This window comes from Ursus americanus, chromosome 16 (assembly GCF_024610735.1).
Source record: "Ursus americanus isolate L20-20 chromosome 16, mUrsAme1.1.p, whole genome shotgun sequence".
NCBI classification, from domain to species: Eukaryota; Metazoa; Chordata; class Mammalia; order Carnivora; family Ursidae; genus Ursus; species Ursus americanus.
In genome coordinates, this window is record NC_142142.1 from 39138403 (window position 1) to 39154880 (window position 16478).

General features: G+C 45.2%; 1 long non-coding RNA gene across 1 annotated transcript in view; it reads right to left on the reverse strand.

The window, feature by feature from the left end:
- Positions 1 to 704: 704 nt before the first annotated feature.
- Positions 705 to 16478, reverse strand: part of LOC148108790 (uncharacterized) — a 129110-nt gene continuing 113336 nt past the window's right edge. The window contains exon 6 of the long non-coding RNA XR_015726971.1: positions 705 to 1264. This is a non-coding gene — a long non-coding RNA (uncharacterized LOC148108790). The remainder of the gene's footprint in view (positions 1265 to 16478) is intronic.

Genomic DNA, 16478 nt, shown 5'->3' on the forward strand with positions numbered 1-16478 from the left:
CGTCCCCTCAGACCTTTTCACACCAGGAGCGTCAGGATTTAAGACCAGCTCCTGAGTCTTCAAGAGCCACCTTTGTTTTCCTTCTGTCCCACCTGGCCGCTTGGCAAGGTCTGGATGGATAATGTTTCAGGAAACCCTTAGGAAGGTAAACTCCAGGTTCCCACTGATACATCAAAAGGGGGCAAAAGAAAGTGCCAAGTTGGTGGGTCCCTGCAGCCCCATCAGGGGTGGAGAGGAGCTGCGAGTTACTGTACAAGTATTTCCATTCCCAATGAGTCACCCGCTCCTCAGCTGGCAGCCCTGGGCCCTGGAACAACTTGGCAGATGGAAAACGAAGGGGACTGTTCATGATGTATGTTTGTATCCCCAGCACCACGATTTAAATACCACCTCCCTCCACACCTCCTTCACGTACAGTGAACAGATGCGCGCACTGTCCCAACCCCCAGCCTGCCCAGGAAACTGACCAGGAGGCAGGATGGGAGCCCTAGGGACACCAGCCCCCTGAGTTACTCTGGGCCCTTGGGGAAAAGGGACCTGGGCCAGGGTAGGAAATTCTACAGTTTCAGAAGAAGAGAAGCCATTTTCAAAGACCTAACTCCATGACTGTCATGCAAATATAAAATGAATACATGTCATAGAGTTTATCCAATGCATTAATTAATGAGGAAAACAGACATTAAAACTGCTACAAATGACAATTGGAAATTTTTTTATTTTATAGGCAATTTAAGAAAGAGAAGTGAGCTTAAGATCACTATGTCAAAATCTAAACTGCTTAATGTCTCACAGGGTCAAAAACCATACGTGTCGCGGTCCTTCTCCTCCCTCCCCCAGGACGGATATTATTTTTTGCCCATTGCCAAATTTTGAGTGATTTTTCTCCAGCGTGCTCCAACCTACTCTTCAACCTACCCTCTCTTGTCCCTTCACCTGGCCCAGATCTCTGCTCTGTCCAGACAGTTTGAGACCAATTTAACCCTTTCCTCTTCCCCCGTCTTCAGTCCAAGCTGGATTAACAGCTAATTCAGCAACTCCACGTGGCTTCATCTCTTCATTCGTGGGAGGCCTGCGTGGCAGGAACTGGGAGATGCTGCAACGTCGGCTGCGGATTGTGACACTCTCTTAACAACAAGTGGCAGAGGAGCTCCAGTCGCTCCATGCCTTGAGTTGATCCACTTACTGGGATTGTGTTGAAGCCCCGTCTGCCAAGACTCGAGAGGCCATGTTTTAGTCTGGGTCCAGGGCGTAAAGGAGAAACAGCCTGAAACATAAAGGCAGAACCAGGAAAGATGGCCATAGAAAACCACAGAGAAACTCATCAAACAGGATGCATAAATTACGTGTATTTCATTTCATGCTAATTATTGTGCATTAATTTAATCTTATTTTTAAAAATTAAACTTAAAAAAGGGAGACCACATTGAACGTCATTCCTCTCATTTTTTACACGTTCAGCAACAGTTTACGGAGCATCTATCTGTGAGCCTGTGCTGTACACAGTTGTGCATACAATAGACACCATTCTTGCGCTTCTGAAGCTTAGGATAAAGTGACTCCAGAAACTACTAATCTTCCCTTACATATTCCATACCTTCTCAAAGGTTTTCCGTGTAAAAAGCCCTCAAGCCTCAAATCCTTTCAGCTGTTCCTCTGGGATACATCCTGCCTATAACCAAGTCTCCCTGCACCCCTACCCGGGGCCCAAGCCCTTCTCCTGAATGGTGTTCCTGCTCTCCTTCTCATCTCACCACATCTATTCTTCTCAACACAGGCAGAACATCTTTTAAAAACGTGAGTCATGGGGCGCCTGGGTGGCACAGCGGTTAAGCGTCTGCCTTCGGCTCAGGGCGTGATCCCGGCGTTATGGGATCGAGCCCCACATCAGGCTCCTCCGCTATGAGCCTGCTTCTTCCTCTCCCACTCCTCCTGCTTCTATTCCCTCTCTCGCTGGCTGTCTCTATCTCTGTCAAATAAATAAAATCTTAAAAAAAAAAAAAAACTTAAAAAAAAAAGTGATTCATATCAAGTCTCTCCATAGCTTAAAACCCCATCCACCACCTGCAAGGCCTGATGGTCCAGTGCCTACCTACTACCTCGTACTTACCTCTCTGCTCCTGGAACAGCAGCAAATTCGCTTCTGGCTCAGGGCCTTTGCACATGTTATTCCCTACCCTAATTCTTCTCTGACAGGCTCTTTTTATCATTCAAACCTCGGTTCAAATATAACCCTTAGAGTAAGTTTTCTTCACCCCCCCACCACCCCCCGCCCCCCCGGTCTCGGTAACGCACCGCCACCCAGGTCACTCTATCGTATCTCCCAACTACTCCTCATGGTTATTACTTTGTTCTTTATTTGTCGATTTCCTGTCACTCTACCTTCAGTTGCAAACTCCTTGAAAGAGGGACTGTGTCTGCTTTGTTTACTGCTGAATATCCAGCCCCCAACGCTTGGCCCATGGGGTGCACTGAATGCCTGACATCGTGTGGTTTCCTGTGAATATTTGTGGAGTGAGAAAATGAAGATGTGACATTTTTTTTTAATCAAAAATCCAAGCATCAAAATTTTTACTCAAGAAACTGGACAATTAAAACCACAGAAACAGAATTTAGTAAGTTCAGAATTAGTAAGCTCTGTGGAAGGAGCGCCCATTGCTCCTGCTAACGATATACTCCAGGGCCTAGAATAGAGCTTGGCGCATAACTGGTACTCAGTATTTACAGAGGTTGGCGCATTTCTGGGTGAAAGGACCAGCTCAGGCAGGGTGGGGCCAAGCAAGGTGTTCTCTCGGAGCGGACAGGGAAGCCTGGGTTGGACAGGAACTTCACAGTCCTTGCCTGGCATGTATCCTTTCTAGAAAGGATTCTTCGGAAACTGGAGGCCATCTCTGCTCAGTCAACAGCTGAATTTGAGAAGGATTTTGTTCCAAACGGATTGCTCTCCTCCTAAGCCCCTCTTGCCGTGAAGCTCCTTGAGTGTAGATTCAGCAGTTTATCATCCTAGCATTTTTTTTTTTTGTCTGTTTCTAACCTAGAATTCCTCATTTATAAAAATGGGGGCTCTGGAATAGATCTTTAAATTCCCTTCAGAGCCAACATTTGATGGTTGTAAGTGAAAATGTGTTCCACCTGGATCCAAAGGGCATTCAGGTCAAGCTTTTAAAGAAAACAATTCGAGTTTAACTGGAAGGACATCCAGAGTTGGGTACAGAAGCTCCCTCGCAGCAGGTGTCCCAAGTAATGAGGCCCTCACTCCCCCGACCCCAGCGTAGTACGAAACAGCACGAGACGATTATGAAGCCCATATCCCGTCCCCTCCAGGGCTTGGCATTTAGGTCCTGGAACTTCTCCACTCTAAGCAGAGATACTATTAAAGAATGTTTTAAATTGAGGAATGAGAAACATTCTTCACATGAGTGTTTAAAGTCCACATGTGAGACTGGTGTTCTTAAGCTCAGAGTCACCTGGGGGTGCTTGTTAAAAGGGTAGTCTCCAGCTGACTTCCAGGGCTCTGACTCTGGATCTGCACTGCCAGAGCTTCCAGTCGATGCTGGTACAGATTCGTGGTGGCAAACTACCCACATCCAGCGCAACCTGGTGTGAACGACCGCGCGCTCTGCAGGGACACAGCCTTAGGTTCGGGGCCCTCCCCTTCCCAGCTGCCTGCGGGAGATGCAGAGGGTCCCAGCAGCCTCTTCACAGGTCAGCTCCAGGCCAGCAGGCTCAACAACCCCTTCAGTCATCTGAAGGGCCTGTCTGCACAAGACCAAACAGCTGGACACTCCGAGAGGACAAGGCCACTCGTGTCCAGATATACAGGGTAAGTAAACCCAACCTCTGATAGGAGAGAGTTCTTTGTAGATCAGTGAGCACAAGTGGATTATCTTAAGGCTATCAAAATTCTAGAAAATAAAATGTGATTTAAAAAATTTTTTTTTCTTTTGGCCAGGTCGTGCTCCCCTGTTAAGTCGATTGAGGAAACTTGAATAGCAAGCTTGACTCTGCATGAATGGTATTTTCTTCGGATCTTCTGGAAATGCTCAGTTGTTCTACTCCTGCTTTCTAGATGCGGTGGCAGGGGGCATCAAGCTCTTTTACAAAGTCTCTCGTCCACCATCCCATATAAACCTACAAAACTAAAATTCATGGACCATTTGTCCTCAGAGTTGGAGAATCTGGCAAATATAGAGACAGTCATTGGAGTCACATTTCCCAATGGCAGCCCTCTGACTCTTTCTCACTGTGCAGATAACCAACAACCTACAGTAATATTGAAAACCCCTACCCTGAGGCGGGAGCCTAGGAAAGGGAAGCAGCCAGGCCTCACACAGGGTTATTCACTACCGGTCAAAGAAATGGATCAAACACAGAAACAACCAAGTGGTCCCTCTCAGACCTAAACTCCATACCCCTCCCAGAACTCTTCCCCCCACCCATACCCAGCACCCTACCCCCAGGGGTCTGTCTGAGGCAGACAGGAGAAGGCAGCTTTCACAGAACTTCTGTGAAGTTCTGAGTCCACAGAAGAGCCTGTGAAGAAAAGAATGAAAGGCTCAGGGTTTTTATCTTCATTCTGTGCCTTCACCTCCTCTCTGCTGTTACAGTTTCACCTCCAGCCCATAAATAATAAAAAGCTGGAGAATGAGAGAGGGAACAAGAAGACTCCTTCCCGGCATGGCCCTTCCCACGCAAGCACCAGGCTACTTCTGGGTGGTAGCCAGCAGCATAATCTAGTATCGCTATTGAATTGACTCAAGGAGCAATGTTCTTTGGTGCTAGACCCAGGCAGCTCTGGAGACTCAAAAAAAAAACAAGGGTCCAACCCAAAAGAACTGATGACGCTCATTACCCTTATGCCCAAACTGCAAGCACAAGGTCACGAGCATTTTCAGCTTTGGAGAGAGAGAAAGGAAGACATGATACTGAGATGACAGTGGCCAATGGCAGGCAAGGGAGACTCCAGAGCCAGCAGGTTCTGGCCCCAGACGTATTGCTGAGGGCAATAAAGGCAACTGCTCTGTTGGCTCACAAAGAAGAGGCTAGCGGACTTGTCTCCTGTAAGCAGTATAAGCATTCGTTATTGGCAAGGTAATCCTTTACTCGCTGAGTTCCAGAAGCCTTTACTACCCATCAGTGAGCCAAAATAACTAGAATTCTAAAGTCAGAAAGGACCCAACAGGTGTGAAGACCCAAGGGCATATGTTCACCGGGAGGAGAGAAAACAAAGGAGAGAACTGGGGTCGATGGTGCACTGGAGGTGGAGACCCCCTGGAAAGTCGCCAGCTCCTGCTCAGCCCTGCAGCTAGCTGCCTGTTACCATGCAAGAAATTGGTGCCAGGTTTGTCAGAGCTAATGATTTTTCAACATAAGCCCCAAATTCCGATTTTTATGTGAAATTTCCCAATTTTAAGATGTTGGCAACTAAGTCGATGTTATTTAAAGTACTGCACGGGCCAAACAAAACCCATCCGGATCTGGGGGAAGGGCAGGTTCAGGCCGTGGGCCTCCAGCTAATAATTTCTCATATGTATCGATTATTTCATAGCCAATAATGTTAATAGCTAATAAAAATTGGGTGCTTCACACACATTATTACATTGAGTCTTCACAGTTGAGACAGTTCAGTTTATAGAGCACAGTAACTTCTCCAAGGCTGCATAGCTACATGCATAGGAGAGCCAGGATTCGAATCCAGGACCATCTGACATCAAGTACTAACCTCTGAGCCATGAAGTGATATTGCAATTCCAGAAGCAAACTATAGTTGCCCTTAAACTCACTCATCCCAAGGCCTGGCACTCTGAAATTGCCAACTGGTATTTGAATCACTTAGTGTTTGTGGGAGGATAAGACCAGGAAAGACAGGCTTATAAAAGAGAAGCCACATCCCTACCAGCCTGCAATGGCAGGAGAGTTTTACTGAGAATGTTCTTTCATTCTCCATAGTGCAAGAATCCCTTCCAGGCCCCACGGGATGAGTGTTCTAGCCCCCAGCTACTCAAAGGGTCATCCGTGGAACAGCAGCTTTGGCATTCCCTAGGAGCTTGCCGGAAAGGTCAACCTCAGCCACACCTAGAGCAGCATGTATTGAATGGGCCACTTCGCAAGAGAATCAGCTGATTTTGACGCACATGGAGGCTTGAGAAGCCTTCCACAGGCCCCACTGGCCCCTCTTGGAGTTGTTCTCCAGTTCACTTGGGCCTCCCATGGTTCCTAACCATACTGTACATCAGACCGCCAACTCCCTAAAGATAGAGGCCGCATCTTCCATTTCTTTTTTGCCTCCTCCTGGGCGTGGTATACAGTCAGTTGGGCCCCATCGGCCCAACTGCAGATGAGCGAGGTGGGGGGGTTCATAAAGCAGACAGCAGAAGAGATCCTTCCCTAAAAACACAACCATGCCAGTTAGCTCAGGCTACCAGACTGGTGGCCGGCCACTGAGAACGTGAGTATAACGAGTATCACACTTCAGACTCCCCAAATATTGCCCCGGTGCTCTAGGGATAGGAGTGGTACCCGCACCAAAAAATGTGAACATATTCCGTAGGCAGAAAAAGATGGTTGCAGGCTCATTGATTCTCAACGTTGTCTTCCATGAAAGAAAACCAAGATTCCTGGTTGGGTAGGAGCCTCTGTGCACAGCCATTGCTGGCAGAAACCCTCACAAAAGTCTGTGAGCAGAGATGTGAACCCAGAGCTGAGGTGCTGGTTCTTACCTGCCTAGCTGTCACCATGGCTGGAATGTCACACCGCAGGACACCCGGACCTCTAATCTCCTGTACTTAGAGCTTACTCTTTGCTCCATGGCACATGAGTCCTTTCCAGAAAATGGGGCCAACTCCTGTCCTGACTCTTCTGCCATTGCTGCGAAATTTTCGACTGTCCCTCTGTGCTGGTTGTCCTCGGAGGAGTAAGATCATGGGAGTGTAGAGGACAAGCAGGCCAGTCAGCTCACGTGCCTGCTCGTACCAACATACCTTTCCCCACTTGCCCAAGACAGAAGGCCCCCCCAGTGACCGTGCCTTGCAGGAAAATTCTCGCTGTCCCTAAGGCAACCCAAATTCTTTAAGCACGTATGTCACCCCAACTCCTTCTATAGGCCTCACCTGCCTCGGAGACCATAATCACTCAAGGAAAAATAAAGTAAAATTTCCCAACACCCTCCTCCTCCTCCCCACGGACCCACTTTGTGCACACGTGCAGCTGGAAAGCAGCTCCTGGCTCTAAACCACCAAGGCTTTCCATTCCAGTTAAACTGTGATGTTGCCATGGAAACAACCAGTGAGGTGTTTCTCTGGCTGTGACCCAGGCTGAGGACCAGAGGCCTACGTTGCAGACACCCTCATCGGCTGGCATCCCAGGAGCCCTATGCTGCCCCTCCCCCCACCAACCCAGGGCAGCTCTCGGGGCTTCCATGGTGCTGTCGGTAGCCCCGTGTGTAGGTGCATGGGCTCACATGTTTGTTTTCTTTTCAGCCCAGCCCCTCCGGCATACAAAAGGCACATTCTTGAAAAAAGAAAAGAGAAAAAAAAAAGAAAGAAAGAAAGAAAAGAAAAAGAAAAAATGTATTTTTTTTCTGCATTCCAGCTGCCTGAGCTAAGCGGAGGAATGAATGGTTTGGGAAAAATCTCACACAGGAATAAATTTACAAGGGACAGCTGAGCGGATAAATTCAGTCCCCAAAGAGGGGCATTACGAGGCCTTTTGGCAGGAGCCTTGCCCCTTGTGCAAAGCTGTCTAAAAAGAAAAACAGAGCAAGAGAGGGGAGCTTTCAAACCCACCCCAAAATAAACCTTTCAGAAATCCTTTTAACTCCCTCTAGCTGTTAGCATTTCAAGACAGGAGGAGGCCCATTAACAGAGGCAGGTCGATCCTTTCTTGTGGACTGCCTCTGTCCCTGAGCTGGTCTGGGATGCGGCTCTCACTCCTCCCTTGCTCGGGTACCGGGTTCAAGCTTACCCAGGTTTTCTGGCTTGACTTGTCCACATACGCAATGACAAACATGGAGTTTGACCTAGGAAGGATCTGGCGAACAGCTAGGGATGTCTCCTGAGGTGGCTCCCTCGGCTGAAAAGTGGACTAAACAGGATAGGGGCAGCCTGGACTGGACTGGACTGGACGGGGCTGGGAGCTGGACCTAGGCCTGCCCCGTGGGAAGAGGGAAGTGCGGTGGGAGAGGTTGGCCCTGTGTCCGGGGGAGGGTGGCTTCCACCAATGCTGAAAGATGCTGGGTCCAAATGTGACATGTTTGCTCCCTTGAGTGACCATAGTTGTTTTCTACAAGGATTGGGTAAGATTAAGCAGAATCATTTTTGGACTTTTCCCCTGAAAAGGGGTGTTGAACACTTGCCTCTCCCCTGCTTCTTTACCGCTTCCTTGACTCACCACAATTAGTGGCCTTTTACTAGAATTAGGAAAGTCCCTTGGTTACTTTGAGGTCTGAAAACTCAGTTAACCTCTATCCTCTCCCTTTTCTCTGGAAACCAAATCCTAGACCTTTTACAGCTGGCAATGACCTTCCTGTTCCTTGTCGTGGCTTTTCCCAGGCTCTTTCACCCTCAGGAGAGCCTGAGAATCTCAGCCCAGCCGGACGGGCTCCTCTGGGAAAGCCGAGCTGTGGACCGTCACCAAACATATCCACGTCGCATGCCTTGAGCAGCGCGGAGCGCAGGTTACGTTGCTCCTTCTCCCCTGGTATCTAACTTCTGAAGTCACTGTCGGTCGGGGCCTGGTAAGCGTTTACGCCACCGCCCTGCTCCGCGTGCACCCGGAGACGTAGAAGGATGGATACGCAATGATTAATCCCTGCCCCCAGTGAGCTCAAATTCTGATTAGACAACAATTACCAGTTGCTGTGTACTGGCTATGCTCCAGGGCCTGAGCTTTTTACTAAGTATTGCATCGTGGTAAGTACTTTATTTGCATTCAACATGCCGGCTTTCCCTGCTCGCGGAAAGTGGAGTTCCCAGGAAACCTTTCATAAACTCAAACAGGGTAAAGTGAAGAAGCAATACTATTTCGTAAAAATGAAAACGCTCTTCAGATTTCTTTCAGTTAGCAAAAACAAGTACCAGTGCAGGTCTTTTGTAGAAGCAAAGTGGCATAAGGCGAACTTTTGGGTAGCAGGGGAGTGGGTAGTATTCAAACGCTCAGAGGACTCTAGCTAACTGGAGGTAAATCCTGGGGCCACCTCTTATCCCCTGTGCATTCTCGTGCCTTAAGCTCTCTGAGTCTCTGTGAAATGGATAACAGTATCTACTTTGCAAGACTGTTGTGAGAATTCAATGAAACCATGTCATCAATCTCTTAACTCAGTGACAAGCACGTAGTGCTTGGGGTGGTATTGATCAAACAGTGCTCAAACGGCACGATTGAGTTTCTGGGTTGGTGAACACATGGAGGTGCTGGAAACAGCATACCCAAGAGTACGGAAGCTCTGCCCCCTTCCCACATATCTTTTTTTTTTATGTTCAGTTAGCCAGTGTATAGTACATCAGTAGTTTTGAATGTGGTGCTCAGTGATTCGTTGCATATAACACCCACAGCTCATCGCCGCACATGCCTTCCCACGTATCTTGTCTTCATGCCTCTCTTCCATCTGGTTGTTCCTGAATTGCAGAAACACTTCCTTTACCCTCAGTGGAAGAAACCAGCTACCTTCGTGTGAATCCTGCAAGGTTCTCAGCCAAAACAGCAACAGCCATGTTCGTTGCTTAATCCTTGCATGTTAAACATGGAGCAGAATGTGTCCTACTGCAAGAGGGAAAAGACATAAGGGGACTGCAGATGGTCCTGTACCTCTTCAAATGACCAATGCTTCACCAATATCCTGGGATGGAGCCCCCCCCATCGCACCTGCTCAGCGGGAAGTCTTCTTCTCCCTGTCCCTCTGCCCCTCCCCCCTACTCGTGTGCTCTCTCTCTCTCTCTCTCTCACTCTCTCTCACTCTATCTTAATAAATAAATAAAGTCTTTCAAAAATAAGAAAAAAATAAGAATATTTTCATGGGTATCTATGTAAAAACGTACTTATATACATACACATACTTATATTTGCAAAAGTAAATTGGAAGATGAGTTCAGACACTAATGAAAATAGTTACCTAAAAAAGTGGGTCGAAGAAGTTTTGGATAAGAGTGAAATGTTCTGAGTGTATGTTTTGCAATATTTTGTATTTCAATTAAGGAAATGTTTTACATATAAAAACCACAGTTAAAGCAAACAGGAAAAGAAAACAAGCCATAAAATCAAACAAAAAATATAAAATAATCCAAATGTGCAGCATATTAAAATGATTTTAAAAATCAACGATTAGTAGTTTTTATGTTACTTACAATATTGACAATGCAATTTGAAACCATTTTATAAAAATTGTAAGGAAAAGCATCTGTACTGATGTTTAAGAAATAAGATTCTCACTAGAAGAGACAACAATTATAGAATGAAAGAGGCCAAGGAAAATTGTAACATTAAATATGGAAAGGGAAAAGTGACATTATTATTATAAATAATAATCAAGAGTCCCGACGGCTTGGACTGTCGTGTCAGAAGAGAACATCTCTCTCTCTCTCTCTCTTTCTCTCTCTCTTTTTTTTTAGATTTTATTTATTTGTTCGACAGAGAGAAAGAGAGAGCACGAGTGGTGGGGGGGACAGAGAGAGAGGGAGAAGCAGGCTGCCCACTGATCCAGGGCTGGACCCTGGAATCATGACCTGACCTGAAGGCAGACGCTTAACCAACTGAGCCACCCAGGCACCCCCTGAAGATAATATCTCTGTGTTGCCAGCCCTTCCTAGCCAGTAACCCTCAAAAATAGCTACCATCTTCCCCCGGCCAGAAAGGACCTTGGGAGAAGGCAAGAAAATGAGTGACTTCTGGACTGCTTAGGACTGTAGGATTGTCCTACAGGGACCATTCATCTGTGGCTCTAAAATGTTTCCTTTTGGTGGCATTTGTGTGACTCAAGTATTTGACTCAAGTATTCTTCTTTCTTCTACTGGCTCCCTAAGAGGCAAGAAATTATTGTGAAATCAAGAAAATGCATAAGCAGCCTAACTTTGCCTCTTTCGAAAGTTGCCTTCTTTGAGCTTGTACCCTTAGATAAGTCATCCCTGCTTTCTGAGCCTCAGTTTCCTAATCTGTAAAACTGGTGTACAGTAATGCCCATCTTGCTAGATGGTAAAATTTAGAGATAATGCGTATAATGTACTTAGTGTATATATTCAATAAATGGTCAGTATTATCCTTATTATTTTCACTGGCATACAAAAATGTTTCATGAGTTGCAAAACTTCATATACATGTCAAATAGCATTAGTTATGTTTCAATTTTATCAGAAATCATACATAACACCACTGGTACTGTGCAAAGAAATCCCACAGAACCTGGCTTTCCCTCGGTGTGCAGCAAGTACATATGGGTAGGATCCACAGCCTGCGGAAGAAAACCACCCAGCAGATATCTGAGTTCACCATAAGCCTTGTCATTTAGGGGCATAGACCAGGGTATAGTCATCATTGGGATGGAGATGGAAGGAATAGCCTTAAGCATGATCCTTTCCTGTAATGAAGAGCAGTTAATAAAATCCTTTTGGAGAAGCACAAACATTGGCCCTTCAGTAGTAGGTGGAGAAGGTAGAAGTGTAGGCTGGGATTGTTTTTGGTGTTCTGTGACCACACCACAGACTACAATATGTTTTTAATAAGGAATTGTTCATAAATGGACCACAACTGCTTTATTAAGCCTAAATTAAGTGCATGTTTGAGAGAATAAAGCACTATTAAAGAGGGAATTCACTGATATTTTCTTATTGTAAGCTATTACTTTTGACATGTGAGGGCTCCATTCTGTCCAGGAGATCTTGGCTTTCAGAGGAACTCAAAATCCAAGCAAGAGATTGATCTAGCTAAAGAGAAAATGATGGCCTTTCTGAAGGGTGTGGGTAATGGTCACAAGAATGATGATAGCCAGCTAGGAATCTCATTCTCAGTTGGGCCAAAGGAAAAGGACATTCTGGGAAGATTCTGCCTCCAAGTCAAGCATTGTAATCATTAACATCTATTGTAAGCTTCCAGCTGTTTGCCAGGATCACCCTATGCAATTTACAAACATCACCTTGTTTAATTCTGGTGACAGTTCTCTGAAGTAGTTATTATTAGTGTCACTTACAAAAGACTGCTGCTCAGAGAGATTCAGAAACATGCCTAACATTGCACAGCTAGCATGTGGTAGAATGAGGATTCCAACCAGGTCTGGCTGCCGGGCTCCAGAGCTGACATCCCAGGCTGACTATGGCTATTCCTATGACATCACTGTATAGTGTCCATTCTTGTTTTCAGGGTGTGTCCTCCAACACCTGTTCCCAACTTCTTCCTCAGTAATAGAACCCCAGAAAAGTTAGGTAGACATGTTGCTCCCCAAAGTAAAGACACATTTCCAGTCTCCCCGCAGCTACATGGGGCCATATGACTAAGTATTGGGCAGCAGGAAAGAAGTTTGAAGCCATGAGTTCAATTTCTGGGAAGTGTCCTTAAAGAGAAGGGACGTGCCCTTCCCCTCCCCTTTGCTCTCTTTCCTTTTCCAGCTGCTTAGAATGCAGATATGATGACAAAATTTGGAGCCATCATCTTGGGCGACAAGACAGAAAGGGCTTATTGAAGATGGCAAAGGAGTAACATAGGAGTCTGATCACTGACAATTGTGGAACCACAGTAACAACCCTGGTCTGGCTCTCTAGCACTTAATGTGCAGGATGGAGAAACCTTAATGTCCTAATTTTGGGTTTTCTGTCAGTGAGCTGGATAGAATCCTATCTATTGCACTAGATACCTCCATTCTTTCCCCCATCTCTTCCTACTTAAAGTCAGTGTTCTTTTCTGAATTATCTTCTTCCCCCCCATGTATTTCACCCAAATGGATTCAAGTTACACATGTATCATATTAAACAGAGCACCAAAGGGCCAAAAGGATACCCTAGGACCTCTGAGAAGGCAGGTTTGAGTTGGAGACAATGACTGGGCTCTTAGAGGTAATGTTCTTGGCTTGGTCAGCAGAGAGGGATTAGTTCAAACCCAGTTCTTCCTTCTCAGTTGCCTCCCTGCCCATTTATGAGGCAAAATATGAATCTTGCCAACAAAATCTTTCCAAGAAAATAAATTCAAGTCATCCTGCTTCTCTGATTTCTCTCCTGCCATCATTCCCAGAAAGATGCACATGATGTGGCTGTCATGAAACATCTGTCTCTAATCTCACCCAAAAGTGCCAGGTTCCAGGCAGGACCAGGCCAGACTAGACTGGACTTTTCCCTCCTGTGTGTGTCATCCTCGTTTATCTTCCAGGACATGTCCATCTGAGTATGACTGCAAAGAGAAAGAGTTCTTACATCTCCCATGGGAGTGGTTCAAAGAGTTCCAGGATGGATGAGACCTAAAGGTTCCCTGAATCACTGAATCTTAAAGCCGGAGAAGCTACAGAGGTCACTTTGTCCAATAAATGATGATCTTACGGTTGGAGGAAGCAACCTAGTCAAGGCCAAATAGTTTGTTACTAGAGAATTGAGATCACTAATAATAATAATAACAACAACAAAAGAAACATTTAATCAGCTCTTGCTATGTGCCAACCCTTTGCTAAGCACTTAACATGGACTATATAATTTAATTCTCATAACAACCCAATGAGATAGGTACCCAATCTAGAGTTTCAGAGAAATTAAATAACTTGCCTGATTGTACAAGATGATAGGCTTTGGCTTAGGATTCAAACCCGAGTGTCTTTGTTGCTTGAGCCTGAACTCAACTCTTTTTACAGCATCATGCTACCAGTTCATTACTTGTTAAAGCGAGACAATGTCACAATCTCCTTCTTCGCAATCGGCCCATCCAGACACCTTGTAGTCTCACAGAGTTGTTGTCATCAAGCTTATTCACACACAGTGCTGTCCATGGGACACCCAAAGACTTTGACACAGATAGTCCCCTCTGTGGAAGTCTAAAATCCATATCTGCAGAAAGATTGGGCTTCACGTCTATCCACAGACACTAACCTAAGAAACCACTTTCAAGGTTCAGGCAAAAGCCTGAGGCCAGGATCTTCCCATCCCTTCATACTTTCACTAGCTTATTCAGTCCTTCAAGAAGTATTTATTCAGGGGGCGCCTGGGTAGCGCAGTCGTTAAAGCGTCTGCCTTCGGCTCAGGGCGTGATCCCGGCGTTCTGGGATCGAGTCCCACATCGGGCTCCTCTGCTATGAGCCTGCTTCTTCCTCTCCCACTCCCCCTGCTGTGTTCCCTCTCTCGCTGGCTGTCTCTCTGTCACATAAATAAATAAAAATCTTAAAAAAAAAAAAAGAAGTATTTATTCAGTCAAATAAAACTGTGTTCACATTAGGGATAAAGAATCAAACAAAAGAGATCTGGTGCCTGACTCTAAGGGACATTTCGGTGGGAGAGGTAGACAACAAATGCATTATTTCACAAACATTTAGTGGCAATTGTGATAAGCGCCACAAAGGAAAAGTCCATATGAGTGTATAAAAGTGTGTACCTGGCAAGCAAGTGGGATGTGAGAAGGCTCTGAGATGGATAGAAACTTGGTAAATTCAAGAACCTGAAAGAAGCCGGGGTGCTGAAGACACGACTAGGAGTCAGACCACTTAAGGTCTAAGACGCCATGTTAGAATGTTGGACTTGATCCCAGGAGTAAGAATGAGCCATTGGAGAGTTTCACACAGGTGAATGATGGAGTCTGATTTGCATTTATAAATAATCACTTTAGAAGCTAAGTGCAGAAGACATCGATTGGAGTGGAGGCAGAGAGGCCTTTCAAGCTGTCATAGTCATGCAAGTGAGGGATGGTGAATTTGCCCAAAAGAGCAGGCAGAGGAGGGAGACAAGTAAATGCATTAGGGATAGTAGATAAAATCGACAGGCCCTGCATGTGGGATTGAAAATCTCAGAAGACCGGCCTTATCTAGAGACATAGGTTTGGGAGCTGTCATGCTGTGGATGGTATTTGAAGACACAGAAACGGGTGAGATCTCCCAGAGGGAAGTAACAGGAGAAGAAGTGGTCTAGGATTGAAACCTGAGAAGTTCTACCATTAAACCTCAGGCAGAAGGAAAAGATTCATCAAAGGAGACTGAGAGAATATATGGCCAGAGAAGCAGAAGCCAGCCAGGAGTCTGTGGTGTCACAGAAGGCAACAGAATGTTCCAAGAAGGAGGGGATGGTCAGTGGTGTGAACACGCCATAGTGGACAAGAAAGATGAAAAGTCTTTCTTCATCTTTGAAGCTCTCGGGCTGGTGACTATGTGGAAGTGCTGGGAAGATGGCATGACAGGGCAGGGCATGGAAACTCCTTGCCAACCCTTGCCCCATGCATCTCTTCCAATTCATTGGAATTGGTTGCTCTATCTTTTATAATAAACCAGTAAGCCAGGCACTGGTCTAGAGACTTCTACTCAAAGCAGAAGTGCAAAGACCAATATGTCAATTTCATCTAGAAATATGCCTATTATAGATCACCTTTAAATCTATGACAGCAGTCTTCCCAAAATGTTGCTACTAAGAGTTATTCAGGGAATGATTAAGGAGGATAAATCAGATGCAGAAGAAGACGTGTTCCTAGGAAGGTGGTTGAGTATGTTCCAGAGCCAAAAACTAAAGGGTAAATTTTGAACCAGATGAGGATGATAATAATGATCATTTTAGGAACATTAGTTTGTTAAAAGGAAACATAAGATAATATATTCAGAAATTTTTAAGATTCAAAAAAATAAAAACATTGCAAGCTAGTGTTTATAGTTAAAATATTTTTAAATATTTCTGTTAATTGAAGAATTTGAAAGAGACTTAGAGGAACTATTGTATAAGAATTTATATTTTTGAATATTAGTTCCTGAAGATGACTTCATTACTAGAGAAACTTCCCAGCTCAAGGACATATATAATAGCATTGGTTCTTATTTTTTAATCTGGTTGACATCACGTGGAAATGTATTATAAATTTTAGAATGTCATTTTCCTGACATATCTGAATATATATCTTCCTGAATGAGGGCTTTGCTTAAATGTCATTCTTTTTATTATTATTATTATATTATGTTAGTCACCATACAGTACATCCCTGGTTTCCGATGTAAAGTTCGATGATTCATTAGTTGCGTATAACACCCAGTGCACCATGCAATACGTGCCCTCCTTACTACCCATCACCGGTCTATCTCATTCCCCCACCCCCTCCCTTCTGAAGCCCTCAGTTTGTTTCTCAGAGTCCATAGTCTCTCATGCTTCATTCCCCCTTTTGATTACCCCCCCTTTCTTTATCCCTTTCTTCCCCTACCGATCTTCCTAGTTCTTATGTTCCATAGATGAGAGAAATCATATGATAATTGTCTTTCTCTGCTTGACTTATTTCACTGAGCATTATCTCCTCTAAATGTCATTCTTGAGCAAGGATTAAAATAAATCCACTAGGAT